A 13,970-nucleotide genomic window follows, 5' to 3' on the forward strand; every position below is an offset into this window, starting at 1 on the left:
AGAGCCTACTTCCCTGGGGACCTAGGACAAGTGGAAAGGGCTCCCGGGGCCTGAGGGGCCCAGATGTGGATTCTGCCCTGCCACCTGCTGACGTGTTGTGTGGCCCAAGTATGGTTCCCACCTCTCTGGGCCTCAGTTTTTCCCACTTGGGATCGTGCTGGTCTGGACAGTGCCCAACCAGTCCATCACAAATCTGTCAGGCTGGGAGGGTGGTTCTCTGAAGCCAGGCCCCTTGGCCGGCAGTCCAGGTGCTGGTTGTCAGGGATGGAGACAACCAGCGCCTCACTCAAAAGAGAGGCCTGAGCAGACCCACAAGGGAGGGGACCTGCTGGCCAGTGAGTCATTCCTCAACGGGCTTGTTGGGGGCCTGTTGGAGCTTCGCCTACAGCAGTGCCTGATGAGGAGTTGACCATTGTTCTCACTAGTGGGGGCACAACTGCGAGGGGACCCTCCACTGTGCCCCCCCGGTCTCCATCCCCCGTGCGCGAGGAAGCCCCTCCCGGAAGAGGGGAGGAGGCCTACCACCCCTCACATTAGCTTGTGATGGCTCCCTAGTCTCCCTCACCCTCTGGACTCTTCTAGCGGGGACAGCCACCCTGGAGGAGAGACCTGTGAGGATGTGTGGAATTGGGAAGACTCCCTGGGGGGTGGGGGGCATCCTCCCGCAGGGATGTAAAAAGAGGCAGGGTTTGACTGAGTACAGGAGAAGGGAGAGCATCTGGGGAGGGGGTGACAGGGGGAGCAAAGGGATGGAAGAGAATTAGCCTGGCCATGGGAGATGCTGCAGTGCTCCTGGGCCCCCATCACCCTGGCCGGAGGAGAGCCCCAAAGCCTTGGTTCCTGAGTGGAAGCCCTGCCTCCTTTAATCGCTAGACACAGTGCGTAAAGTGGATCCCAGCAGGGCTGCCCTTGGGTGTTAGGGGAGGGGGCGAGGGACAGACACAGAACCCTCTGACATACACGGCTCAGAGCATAACAAGAACTTGCCTATGGTCAGACAGCAAGAGGCCAGAGCTGCCCCTGCCCAGGGCCTTGCTCTGCACCTGTGACCCTCCCTCAAGGATACTGGGAGAGGGGACCTGGTACCTTGGGCGAGAGCTTGGGATCAAAGACATTCCTCCTCCTCAGGAATGTGGCCTTTCCTGCCCTTCAAGGTTCAGACCCTCCCTCACCTGCAGCCCCTGGGAGAGGTGCCCCACTCACTAGGGTCTCCCTGAGGGGCAGGGGGGCCCCAGAACAGGTGTGGGTCCCTGGGGGTGATTGGGTCTCAGGAGGGGAGCTGCGGGTGGGGTGTATTTGAACTCTCTGCGTGCTGTACCCCTCTCCCACACCCCTCCAGGCCTTTGCACACGCTCTTCCCTCAGTCAGGACATTTTTTTGCCCTCACCCTTTGCCTGCCTTCTAGAATATCCCAGCTCAGGTGTCACCCTCAGGGAGGCTTCCTCTGATCCTCCAGGCTAGATTAGCCCCCCTGATCTGTGATCCCAGGACCCCTGCCCCCCAACTTTGCTCTGGACTCTATCACAGTCATGGTTACACCACCCACCAGACTTTCTCCCTTTGGATGTCCAATGGTATGCCTGCCCCTCCTCAAGGCCATTTCTCCTCCTGCCGTCTCTGTCTCATCCCTCGTCCCCCAGTTGCCAGGCCCAAACCCATGAGGCACGTTTGAAGCTACCTTCCCTGTCTGCACATATCCAGACCCAGAGCCACACAGTGAAGGGGGCTTCCCAGACCGGCAAGGCTTAGCTGTGATGGTGGGATGTTTGATGTGAACTGAACAGATATGAACTGGTGTGTACCACCCCCCCCAAACACACGTCCACATGGCATGGTGACCCAGGAGCTGTGTCACCAAGAATAGTTTAAGCATCTTGGAAGCAGACTTTCCTTTTCCCACTGTTGCCCCTGGATTTCTTAGAGATGGGCCAGCATGTTTGAATGGCATATGCTGGAGGGGCAGGAGGGGAGGAGGGTCAGTTTCTTGCCCTCCTACCCTAAGGAGGCTAGCACAAATTTGGGATGAGCTCCTGCTTGCTTCCAGGAGGGCAGCTTTCCAATCAAGGTCTATTTCCCACTATGAGAGCTGAGCAGGGGCTGGGGCAAGGGCAGGGCACTCCAGTCCATGATGCCTGCTGCTGGTGACAAAGCCAGTCTCTGCCAAGGGCAGCTCCACTAGGCTGGGGGAGATGTGCCATCAGAGCCCTGCCTGAGACCCAGACTAGGGGTCACTCTGCTTGCCCCTGAACCTTGGGACAGCTTCTCCCGCATCCCTTGGTGAGGTGCCTGCCTGGGTTGCAGTCAGAACAAGTAGTGTCTAAGCCAGGCCAGGAGTGGACTGTGAAAAGCCTGGCGACTCTCCTGCCCTGCACAGAACTCCTGGCTGTACACATCCATGCATGTGCACGTACACACACACACACACACACACACACACACACGTACGTAAGGACACATAATACAGGCCCAAACACACATAGATCTACCTATACATGCATATATGCTCACAGGCACATATGTGTATGCATACAAATACAGACCTATGCACGAGTGCAGAAATGTACAGTACACATGTACACACACACTCACTGTGATATGCACACATGCAAACAGACCCTGTATGTGTGGGCACTTGCCACTCTTGCTGGAGGGGTGCCCACAGACAGATAACCCAGAGGGGCTGTTACAGGCTGATGGAATCCATGTTCTTCTCCCACAGCCCTCCAGTCACCTGGGCTCACCCTTCCATATTGGCCGTTGCTGGGATCTCCGCAGTGACTAGTTCTGGATGGAACAGAAGTCCATCCTGGCCTGCCTCCCAGCAGGGGGCTGCCAGGCCCTGGGTGATGGCAGCATGGCACAGGGAAGCTGTTGCCTGGGACAGCTCTGCTGCTGGGGGCCCAGCCTGTCCATCCTCTCCCTGCCCTGCCCAGGTGTTGGGGCAAAGGGGGTAGGAGGTCAGGGCCCTGGGAAGCAGGTGAGAGAGAGGGCCACACCCAGGAAAATCAGAGAACAAGACCTGGCAGGATGGAAGCCAGGGCCTAGAAGATCTGGGAACTCCCCAAAGCCACCTGGAGAAGGTGGAGGGGAAGAGCGAAGAGAGCCTTGCCTCTGGAGGAGCCTCCCCTCCCATTCAGGCTCATTTTCTGAGCACCTGCACTGGGCAAGGGAGTGTGCAGGGCAGTGAAGTAGGACCTCAGAGGGGGAACTAGACAGATGTAATTCCTCTCTCCCTGCTCCCCACCCAGCAGTGACCGCAGGCCCTTGGCCAGCCTCCCCAGGTGGACTCCCTGGGGCTACTCACTTGAGAGTGTGCCTTTCCCAGCCACACACCAGCCCACTGGGGCCTGCCTCAGTGTGGAAGGCTCACCACTCGGCCACGTTTCATCCCTGGCAGGCATTACTAGTCAATCACAGGACTTGCTGAACCATCCTCTGGCCTGAAAACCCTTCCAAGCAGGCAGGACCAGTTGATTAACTGTGGTAGACACGGGAGGTAAAACCTTTTTGCTAACGTCTCAATTCATAGCCAGACCAGCTATGCTTCTCTGTCCCCACCCCCAGCTCACTTCACTCTGACCTCCTCCTGCTTCCTACTCGGTGCCCCAGACACAGCACCCCTGCCTCCACACACTTCCTCATTCCATGCCCACCCCCGAAATTATCTCTAGCTTCTGAGGGGCCATGACCGCAGGAAGCCTGCCCTGCTTAACCTCAGCAGAGTCTGCCCCTGCTCCGAATCCTCCCCTGCAGGGCCCAGCATTTTCCACTCTCTACCCAGTGGAGCCTCCCCTCTGCGACTTCCCCTGTGTGAGCCTCCCTTCATCACTGGAGTCCCCTACGTGGTCACACAGAGTCCTGGGGCCCAGCCAGGCCCTTCTCATGACCCCAGCTGCCCTCTGTTCCAAGCTCTCTTGGGCATGGGGTTCCCCTCAGAGTATGGGGGTCTGCTGGGCTGGTCAGCCTGGGCAAGTGAACATTTCAAGGCCTGCTCAGGGCTGGCTGACTTGGGACTGATGTCAAGCAGGCCTGATTCCAGCACAAAGGCCCTACCCCATGGCCCTCATGCCAGTGCAGTGTTCGCCAACTCAGCCCCGCATTGCCCCAGAGTCCCCAGTGAGGTGAGCAGAGCAGGGCTTGTCTGTCCATTCTACAGATGAGAAAACTGAGGCCTAGGAAGGGAAATGTCTTGCCCAAGGGCCTGGCTCCAGCCCCAGCCAGTTACTCACTTACCCATGAGGCCTGGTGTGAGTCATCGTGGCCCAGGTGATGGGAAGGAAACACATAAACACGAGCAAGTGGGAAGGACGGTCTGGTAGGAGGGTGGATATGCCTGCCTGGGGCTCCCACACACAAGCCCCTGTGGTCTTACTGATCAGGAGCCCACCTGACGGTTTCAAGTCTTGTTTCCTTCTGGCCCCATGTCCAGGCTTTGCACCAGCCCTGGGAGGGCTGTCAACTCATTTGACAGGTGGGGAAACTAAGGCCCATGGTTACAACCCCAGCTGTGGCAGGGGGCTGGGCCCCAGACTAAGAACCCAGAGCTCCTTTCCCCCAGCCCAGGGGTTTCCAGCTGGCTCTTACCTGGCTCCAGGCTCTACAGGGAACCCCTTGCTCTACCAGCTGTTTCCCATCACTGGGGTGGCAGGGGGCCAACACTGGCAGGGTGGGGGCATGGGCCAGCTACTCGCCCCATAAGGAGAGGGGGCTGTATCCTGCACATAGCATGTGTGCTATCAAATGCTCTTTCTACTTCCATGGCTAATCCTTCCCATACCCAGAATCTGTCCGCTGTCACTACATAGTCCAGGCCCTCCTATCTCTCCCGTGGACCACCTCACTAGCCTCCTTCGCAGCCCCTCCTGTTCCATCCCCACAGTCCATTCCCCACCCAGCAGCCAGAGGGATCTTTTGAGAATCAGACCTGGTCCTCCCCTGCTCTGAAGCCTCCCACCATCCGGGCACAGGCCAGCATGGCCCTCAGTGATCTGGCACGGCCCCTCTCCCCACCTCCTCGCCTCCCATCAGGGTCCAGGACTCTCTGGTTGCCCAGCCCAGGCCCCTACATCATCTTGCCTGCTCTCTCTTCAGGCCTTTGCACTCACTGGTCTGCCTGCTGGAGCCCTCCTGTCCTGGCTCTTTCCTTTGACTACCTGCTTATCCTTCCCCCCAAACCAGCTCATCTTCCAGAGCCAGAGGGGACACCGGGAAGTGGATGAGTCAGAACTGGGATCCCGCCTTCCTTCTGGACTCTGTGTTGTCAGCCGTGAGCACATGGTCCTGTGATTTAAAATGCCTTTGGCCCTTCTCTGCCACACTGGAGGATTCCAGAAACCTCTCACTTCCGTTCCCCACTTGGGCCTCAGCCAGTCCTGCATGACCTGACCAGAGTCAGAAGGCTTCTTACCATGAAGGGACGGCTCCCCGCTCCCATCATGCCTGGCAGGGCCTCATCCCTGTCCTTGGGCTGCAGGCCTCAATTTCCCTGTTTCAGAGAGAGCACTCCACCCCCCAACTCTGGTGCAGCTTATCCTTCCTCTGCAGATTGAGCCCAAACTCCCACCTCCTGGTGGACCCAAGGGTCCCTCAGGTCCCAAGCCTGGGTTCCAGTCCTGCATACCACCACTCTCAAGCCTGGAAGAGGGGCTGGGATGGGTGGGGGAAGCCCCGTCTGCTGACACTGAGGTCATCCCTAGAGGGCCAGGAGAAACAGCTCAACAGCCCCAAGAAACCAGGCAGCTGGCTCTGATTTCCTTGGGGTTTGGAGGAAGGCAGAGGAGAGAGGAAAAGGACTCAGGTAAGTCTAGCTGGGCTGGTTCCCTGCCCCAAAGTCGTGGGTAAAGGCGAGCCCTTTCCTCTTGCGTGCCCCTCCCCAGAATCTTTGCCCTGGGCTGATCTCCCCTCCGTTTTATGACATTTTAGGGCTTGTGGGCAGCACCTCATGAGCCCACCTGGGGCTCTGAGGGATGGAAGCCAGGGCTTTAGGGGAGCAGGGGTCCTTAGCTGCAGGCCTCTGGCCACCATGTCACCCTTGGCCTCCCACTTGAAGCTTCTGATCCTTCTGAAGCCACCTCTGCCAGGAAGGGCCTGGAGCCCCAGTGGTTTGAGCAGGGGTGGGGGGCAGGAGGGTGACTCGGGCAGAGATTCTCAGTCAGAGCAAAGGCAAGAAGCAATGATGGAGTCCGGGGTGGTGCCCTGGTCCGTCTTTGCCAAACCAGCTATTATGGTTTTTTGATTAGGAGAGCCACCAGTGGCAGGCTCCTGACAGTAAAGCCAATCCAACCTCTGAGGCTGGGAGGGCGAAGGAGGCTGGGAATTCCCAGGGCACCTGGCAGGAGGATGTGCCAGGGGTCTGGGCTGGGTCTGCTTCGGGTGGGCCAAGGGGCGGTGCCTGGTAGGTCTCGCTGTAGCTGCCAGGCCTAATTGCCTCATTAGCATCTGCCTACTGCCAGCCTGGGCCTGTCTGGTCCCCTCCCCATCAGTCCACACAGCCCTGTTTTTCAGGAATTCCTCCTATAAGGCATTGATGGTGACAGTGATGGTGATCATGTGACCACGATGAGGTTGGGGAAATGGCCTGGGAGCCAGCTGGCCTGGCCCTGACACGAGGTTGCTGTGTTGAGGCCTCAGCTCTCAGCCCTATCCTATGTTTCATGCCCAGCACCATCCCATACGGGCTCAGCTGTCCAGCAGTCGCCTGGAGCTCGATATGCCATGTTCCCAGGTAGGTAGGCACGGGCGGCAGCACTAGGAAACAGTCTGGGGAACTCCCCTTCTTGATGTGGCCTCACCCAGCCCTATTCCTGCCACAGGGGCACATGCCCCCAAACCTGGGATACTCCCTCCCTGCGAAGACTAGGGTCCCCTGGGAGAGAAGAGGGACCAGTGAACTCTCAGGGCTCCTAGTGGGGCCCTCTGAGGTTGTTACAGGGAGGACCAGGGATCAGCTCTGCTTAAGGCCCCCTTCCCACCTCCCTGCCCCTTGCCATGGGTTATGCAGTCTCTCATTAGAAGCCAGCACTGCCCTGACCCCCACTGCCAGATGGGACAGCCCTCTGGCCTGAGCCATAGGGGTGGCTCCGAGACCGGGGCTGGTGGGGGTGAGGCATTGAGAGGGCAGTTTGGCCAGAGCTGGAGCTCTCTGTCAAAACCTCCCCAGAAACAACAGGCCAGGCCCAAGAACTCAGGCTGGGGAGTGGCTGAATTCCCCAGGCCATGAGCACTACTGGGACACAGAGCCCCCACGTAGGAGGGAGCTGGAACCCCCGGATCTGGGGTGCTGCTGTGGACTTGGGTGGCCCCTGGAGGTGCCTCAGCCTCTCCATCTATAAAGTGGGGCAATACCTTCTGCCTACCCTAACTCCCAGGGGTGCGGGGCAGCTAGGCAGGTTCTGCCTCGGAACTGTCAGAGGGAAGGGCCTCTTTGGCCTAAGGGGCTGGGCACAGACTCCCAACCACCCCCATGCACTGCAGGAGTGCCTTGGCCTGACACCTGTACCAGACGAGGTCAAGTGCTGACCACCTGCCAGACCCTGCGCTGGACATAGCAGGACAACCCGATGTGGCCCTCAGATGGCCAAGGTGTGAGTGTGCCATGTGAGTTGGGACAGGGCATGGGTAAGATGGGAGAGGTGGAGACTGCGGAGCCTGCCTGTAATGCTAACTCCACCACCAGCCTCTCCTCTCCAGGCCTGTTTCCTCCTCTATAGAACGGGGTACCGTACGCCATGCGAGGCTGCTTGAGGCAGGAGGAAACATGCTGTGTGAAGGCTCCAGTCCAGGGCTGAGCTCATGTCCCCCTGCTGAGCCCTCTTATGCCTGGACAGTGGGGAGAGGGCCCCGGGGGCAGGCAGTGACCCCTGTGGGAAGGGGTCCTGGAGCGGAGGCCTGGGAAGGGGGCTTGTAAGCAGCTGTGCTGGGGAGCGTGGGCAGAACGGACTCTGGGCAGAGAGGCTGGCTCCAACAGGAAGAGAAACAGAGACAGAGGAGACAGCAACTCTTCTGAACCTGCAGCCGGTGGCTGCCCTGTCCTGAGGCTGACGTGGGGCCATGGACACGCCCAACACCCCATGGGACAAGGCTCTGCCCACCAGCCTCATGCCTCTGCCTCTGTGTCCACCCCTGCCTACCCACCTGCCATGAGGGAGGGAATTGGAGTCACCAGGCCCTGGCCCAGCTCCAGCCTGGTCCTACCTCCAAGTCTCAGCCACACCAGCCCCCTGCTGCCTCCTGCTCACCCCTCCTTAGCTGTCACCACCATTCGATTCCCACCCTTTGCTCAGACCCAGCAGACAACAGCCCCTGTTCTGACCCTCAGGGAGGCTTTCCCATCAGGGGGCTTTGACCCATGCCTCCTGCCTCCTCGGGGCTCTTCCTGTACAACTGTCCAAAGTGGGATCCATAGAACACTAGGCCCACCTCATAAAGAGGGTCATGTGGTCAAATGTCTGAGAAACACTATGAACTCTGTGGCCCCAGCTGCATAGCATAGGAGTGTGTTAAAGGCTCTGAGAAGTCCTGCAGGGATATAGCTGGTTTAATTTTGTTCATCTGGCATTTCCCAAACTCTGGTGACCATAGCATCAGTTTTTTGCATAATCTCCACTCCCAGCCCATGGGACTGTGCGCTCAGCCTGTCCTTCAGGAGAGAAAATAGCCTTGTCTTGCCCAGTGGCTGCTCATACCACGTTCTCTTCCCTGGACTTCCTTTCTCATTTTCAGATGAGAAGCTGAGGATCATCAAGTAACTGCTCAGAACCCCACACCCTCCCTCTGGCCGGCTCTAGGCTCCCTGAGGTCTGCTTTTCACCACAGGTCCGATGGCCATCCCAGCCCGGCTCCTGGGGAGGCTAGGATGATTAAACGGGCACCGGGCAGAGATGAGCCGGATGCCTGGCCAGCTTCCCCCAACCAGCACCAGCCAGCTCTTGGCCATGACCAGCTCCTGTGGTCTCTAGCTCAAGGCTGCACAGGGCCAGACAGGGGCCAGACGGGGAGGCTGGTCCTCTCAGCATGGGGGCTGTGGACAGGGCCCCCTCCTCAAGCCCAGGCCAGAGTTGGGTTACAAGCTCTGAGGGTCTCCTAATGAGTTCCACATGCGAGTGAGGGCCTCTGAGAGGAAATGGGAAGGGGCTGGGGGAGGGGGAGAGGGGCCTGAGAGGGGATTGGAAACATGTGTTTGGAGGAGGAAGATGGGGGAGGGAGAGTGGAGGGAAGACTCTCCCCAGAAGTCTTGTGCCCACCCCCACAAGGTGGCTGCCAGGCTCCCAGCCCCTGCAGGAGGCCCCCAGGCCAGCAGTCTTGGGGGGAGACCCCTTAGAGGGCCCACTCCTCTCCTTCAGGCAGAAAAAGCCCCAAATCCTTGGCCCTGCTTGACTGGGGTTCTGAGCCATTAGAGGCAGGATAGAACCAGGTGGGTGGGAGGGCCCATGGGAGCATGATGAAGCCCCTCCACAGCCAGCCAGCTGGCCAGGAGCAAGATGCTCATTCAGATCCAGCCCAGCTACCCCTACCCCACCAGAGAGCCCTGGATGCAGTGAGGCCACTGACCTGTCAGCCCTGACCCCCACCTTTGCCCCTCTCGGCTAGCGGGTGGGCAGGGAGGCCTGGCATGTGGGTTGGCTGCCCCACCCTCCCTCCCTGTCCAGTGGGGGCCGTGCCTGGCCACTCAGATTGGCCTGGTGGCTGGAAGCCTCATTAGGAAAAGGCTGTCTAGGAGCCATGTTGGCATGTGGAGTGGGGTGTCCAGTGAGAGAGACCCATGGCGGTTAGGGAGCAGACTGAGGGCCTCATGGGGTACAATGGGTCTCCCTCCCAGGAGCACTGGTTGAACCCCAGGTTTCTAGTCAGCTGACCAAGGCTGAGCCTGGAGTAGGCCTTGTAGCCAGCTGGCTGGCCTGTAGGATTCTGATGCTGGGGGCCCAGACCTTCAGCCCCCACCCACCTCCAGCCACCTCCCCAGGCCATGGATCGGAGCCCTGCAGGCACAAAGCCTGTTCTTAGAGCTTTGTGTGAATTGTGAGAGCAAATCTTTCCCGCAGCCCTGTGAGGCCAGTACTACTCTTACCCCATGTTGTGGATGAGGAGGCCAAGGCACAGAAAGGTGAAGTCAGAGCATTCCTGGCAGTAGGGACAGCAGGTACAAAGGCCCTGGGGCTGGAATGTTCCTGGTGTGTCCAAGGAATAATCAGGAGGCTGGTGTGGTGGGAGGGGCATGAAGGGAGGGTGGAGGGTGGTAGGAGATGGGGGTGGGGGAATGGGCAGGATTGAGTAGGGCCTCTTGGCTGTGGTAAGCATTGTAGCCTATACCTGAAGGAGGCTGGGGAACTGCTGGAAGGGGTTGAGCAGGGATGGCATGAACTATCTTACAAGTTTTCTTTTTATTATTTATTATTTTTTAATCTTATGGCTTAGCCGACTCTGGCTGCTATGTTGAGAACAGAGGGAGTGGGCCAAGGGCAGAAGCAGACCAGGCAGGAAAGGAGCAGGCAACATCTCAGCAGGTCCTGGCTCCTTGCGGGGCTAGCTCTGGGATGGCCTGAGTGGTGGGCAGATTGGAAGGGCTCTCATCTGATCTGCCCCAGCCTAAGCCCCCTTCCCTCACCAGAGGGGCCTCCATAGCTGAGGTTCCCCCAAACCAGAGGCAATTATCCCAACAGGAGCTTTGGGAGTAAATACAGATGGCCAATAGGCACATGAAAAGATGCTCAACATCGCTGATTATTAGAGAAATGCAAATCAAAACTACAATGAGGTATCACCTCACACCAGTCAGAATGGCCATCATCAAAAAGTCTACAAACAATAAATGCTGGAGAGGGTGTGGAGAAAAGGAAACCCTCCTACACTGTTGGTGGGAATGTAAGTTGGTGCAGCCACTGTGGAAAACAGTATGGAGGTTCCTCAGAAAACTAAAAATAGAATTACCATATGATCCAGCAATCCCACTCCTGGGCATATAGCCAGACAAAACTAGAATTCAAAAAGGTACATGCACCCCTATGTTCATAGCAGCACTATTCACAATAGCCAAGACATGGAAACAACCTAAATGTCCATCAACAGATGAATGGATAAAGAAGATGTGGAACATATACACAACGGAATACTACTCAGCCATAAAAAAGAACGAAATAATGCCATTTGCAGCAACATGGACGCAACTAGAGATTATCATACTAAACGAAGTAAGTCAGACAAAAAGACCAATACCATATGATATCACTTATATGTGGAATCTAAAATATGACACAAGTGAACCCATCTATGAAACAGAAACAGAATCACAGACATAGAGAACAGACTTGTGGTTGCCAAGGAGGAGGGGGTTAGGGGAGGGATGGAGTGGGAGTTTGGGGTTAGCAGATGTAAGCTTTTATATAGAGAGTGGATAAACAAGGTCCTACTGTATAGCACAGAGCACTATATTCAATATCCTATGATATGGGACTTCCCTGGTGGTCCAGTGGTTAAGAATCTGCCTTCCAAAGCAGGGGACGTGGGTTCGATCCCTGGTCAGGGAACTAAGATCCCACATGCCGTGGGGCAACTAATCCCGTGGACCGCAACTACTGAGCCCGCGTGCTCTGGAGCCCATGCACCACAACTAGAGAGCCCGTGCAGTCTGGAGCCTGTGGGCCACAACTAGAGAGAAGCCCGCATGCCACAATGAAAGATCCCGCATGCCACAACGAAGATCCCGCGTGCCGCAACTAAGACCCGACACAGCCCAAAACAACAACAAAAATCCTATGATAAACCATAATGGAAAAGAATATTAAAAAAAAAAAGAATGTATATATATGTATAGCTGAATCACCTTGCCATATAGCAGAAATTAACAACACTGTAAATCAACTATACTTCAATAAAAAAATATTAAAACTGGAAAAAAAGGAGACTTTGGGACATGTCTCAAAGGGCATGGGCATCCTTGTAGAACCTCACAAACGGCCCTATTCCCAAGCACACCCCAACTATGAGGGGAACTGGACCCAACCCCAGAACCAGGGCACTCCTGGGAGCAAAGGTCAGCTTCACAGTTGCAGCCAAGAAGTCCCACAGCAGCAGCCCAGACGCGGGCCAGCCCAGGCCTCTGCAACAGAAAGCACCTTCTGTTTCCAGTTAGCAGGCACATGTGAGCTGCTGCCTGGAGGGTCTGGGAAGACTAATTACATTGCTTCTCTAGCTCCAAGTTCCAGAGGCTTCTGGGGGAGCCAATCCAGCAGCAGCTGTCATGGAGAACGATCCTGGGGGCGAAGGTAGGGGTGGGGGGTGCGCTGGCCCTGGGGAACACGATCAGCACTCCCATCCCAACCCTGGGCACGAGGGCATGTCCTCGGGCGGCTCTGGCTGGGGTCAGTTTGAGGGGCTCGGTGCAGAGGTGGGGTGGGGCACCACAGGAGCTTCTGGGGGAGCTGGATGGTTCCAGAGAGGCCTGCCAGGTCAAGGCAAGGCCCTGGGTTGAGCCTAGCCAGGGAAGGGCAGGGCAGAGATCTGGAAGAGAGGCCAGTTGAGCAGAGCAGCTGCAGGGCACCTGTGCCCTTGGCCAGGCCTGAGACCAGGAGAACAACATGGACTGGGTGAACGTGGGCCCCAGGTGCTCAGGGACGGCCACAGCTCTGAAGTCAGTCTCCATTCCTAAGCTGAGTCCAGGTGCCCAGCTGAGGAAGGATGGAGATGGCCAGGGGCTGATGTCAGTATGTTGGCTGAGTGACACTGCTGACACGGGCCCAACTCCTGCAGGCCAAGCCTCTGCCCACGGAGCACCCATGAGAGACACCAAAGTCCCACTTTGAGGAACAGGCACTTGTGCCTGCAAGAGCAGCTTAGGACTGAGAAAGGAAAGCTGCCGGAAGATGTGATTTCCTCTCCTGCCCAGGTCCCCTGTCCGATAGGGCTCAGATTTCTCATGGGTGGTAGGAGACAGTGGGGGCGGGGGGAGGCCTCCTGCTACAGGCAGCGCCCAGGCAGAAGGGGCTCGAGGTGGCCTCACCTGAAGTGAAACCACTCCTCAGCCTTGCTCTGTAAATAGGGTCTGGGGAAAGTGTTTCCACACAGCAGCTGCCGGCGGAGGAGGGGCCGGCACAGAAAGCTTCCTCATGGCTTTGCCCCAGGCTGTCTGGCCTGGGTCCAGTCTCATCTCGAGCACGGCTGTGAGCGCCCCACGTTCTGGGCCTCTAGAGAGACTTCCCCCAGAGTGGCCGGCAGAGTGAGCCCGGGGTGCTAGGGCTGGAGCCCCCTCAGCAACGGGACAAGGCCCTGTGTCAGGGCGGTGATGCTCACAGGAAGTGAGCTGGGGCCCACCAGCCTGACACCGCCGCCTTGGCAAAGTGGTTCCCTCCTCGGCAGCATGGGGCGGGGTGGGGTGGAGAGGGGGTGCTTGGAGAAAACCCCGGGGCCCAGTTCTGTCCCGCTTAAATGGCCACCCACCAGTTAAGGCTGGAGCCATCAGGGGCCCATCTTGAACAGATCGTTTAGGAAGATGAGGTTAATGACAGGGAGCTGGGATAGTGTGACTCACCATGCTTGCGCTTGCTCATCGGGCTGGGTTTCCGGGATTCCCGGCAATCACAAACACCCACCCGCAAGCCTGTGCTGGCCCTAGTGGCGGCCTCGGCCTTGGTGACAGCAGAAGAGGTGGGCTTGGAGGGCTTGCCTCCTCAGGTGGGGCGAGGCTGTCTGCCGGCCCAACTCCCTCCTCACCACTGGGGATCCCCGTAGCACGGGCCATGGGGTCAAGAGACCGTAACCCTGGCCACCTAGAATTTCAGAGCCAGAACGACTCTGGGACCATCAGACCCCATCCCCATGCACATACAGGCCAAGTTCCAGGGAAGGGGTCGGACCCGCCAGAAGTCTCCCTCCAGTCACACATGGAGCACATTCTCGCTCTGAGCGCCTCGTGTGCCTGATGAGATGGGCACTAGCTCACAAATGGTCTCCACAAGGTTACTGAGCTCATTCAAGGT

The sequence above is a fragment of the Balaenoptera musculus genome, chromosome 11 (genome assembly GCF_009873245.2).
Source record: "Balaenoptera musculus isolate JJ_BM4_2016_0621 chromosome 11, mBalMus1.pri.v3, whole genome shotgun sequence".
NCBI lineage: Eukaryota > Metazoa > Chordata > Mammalia > Artiodactyla > Balaenopteridae > Balaenoptera > Balaenoptera musculus.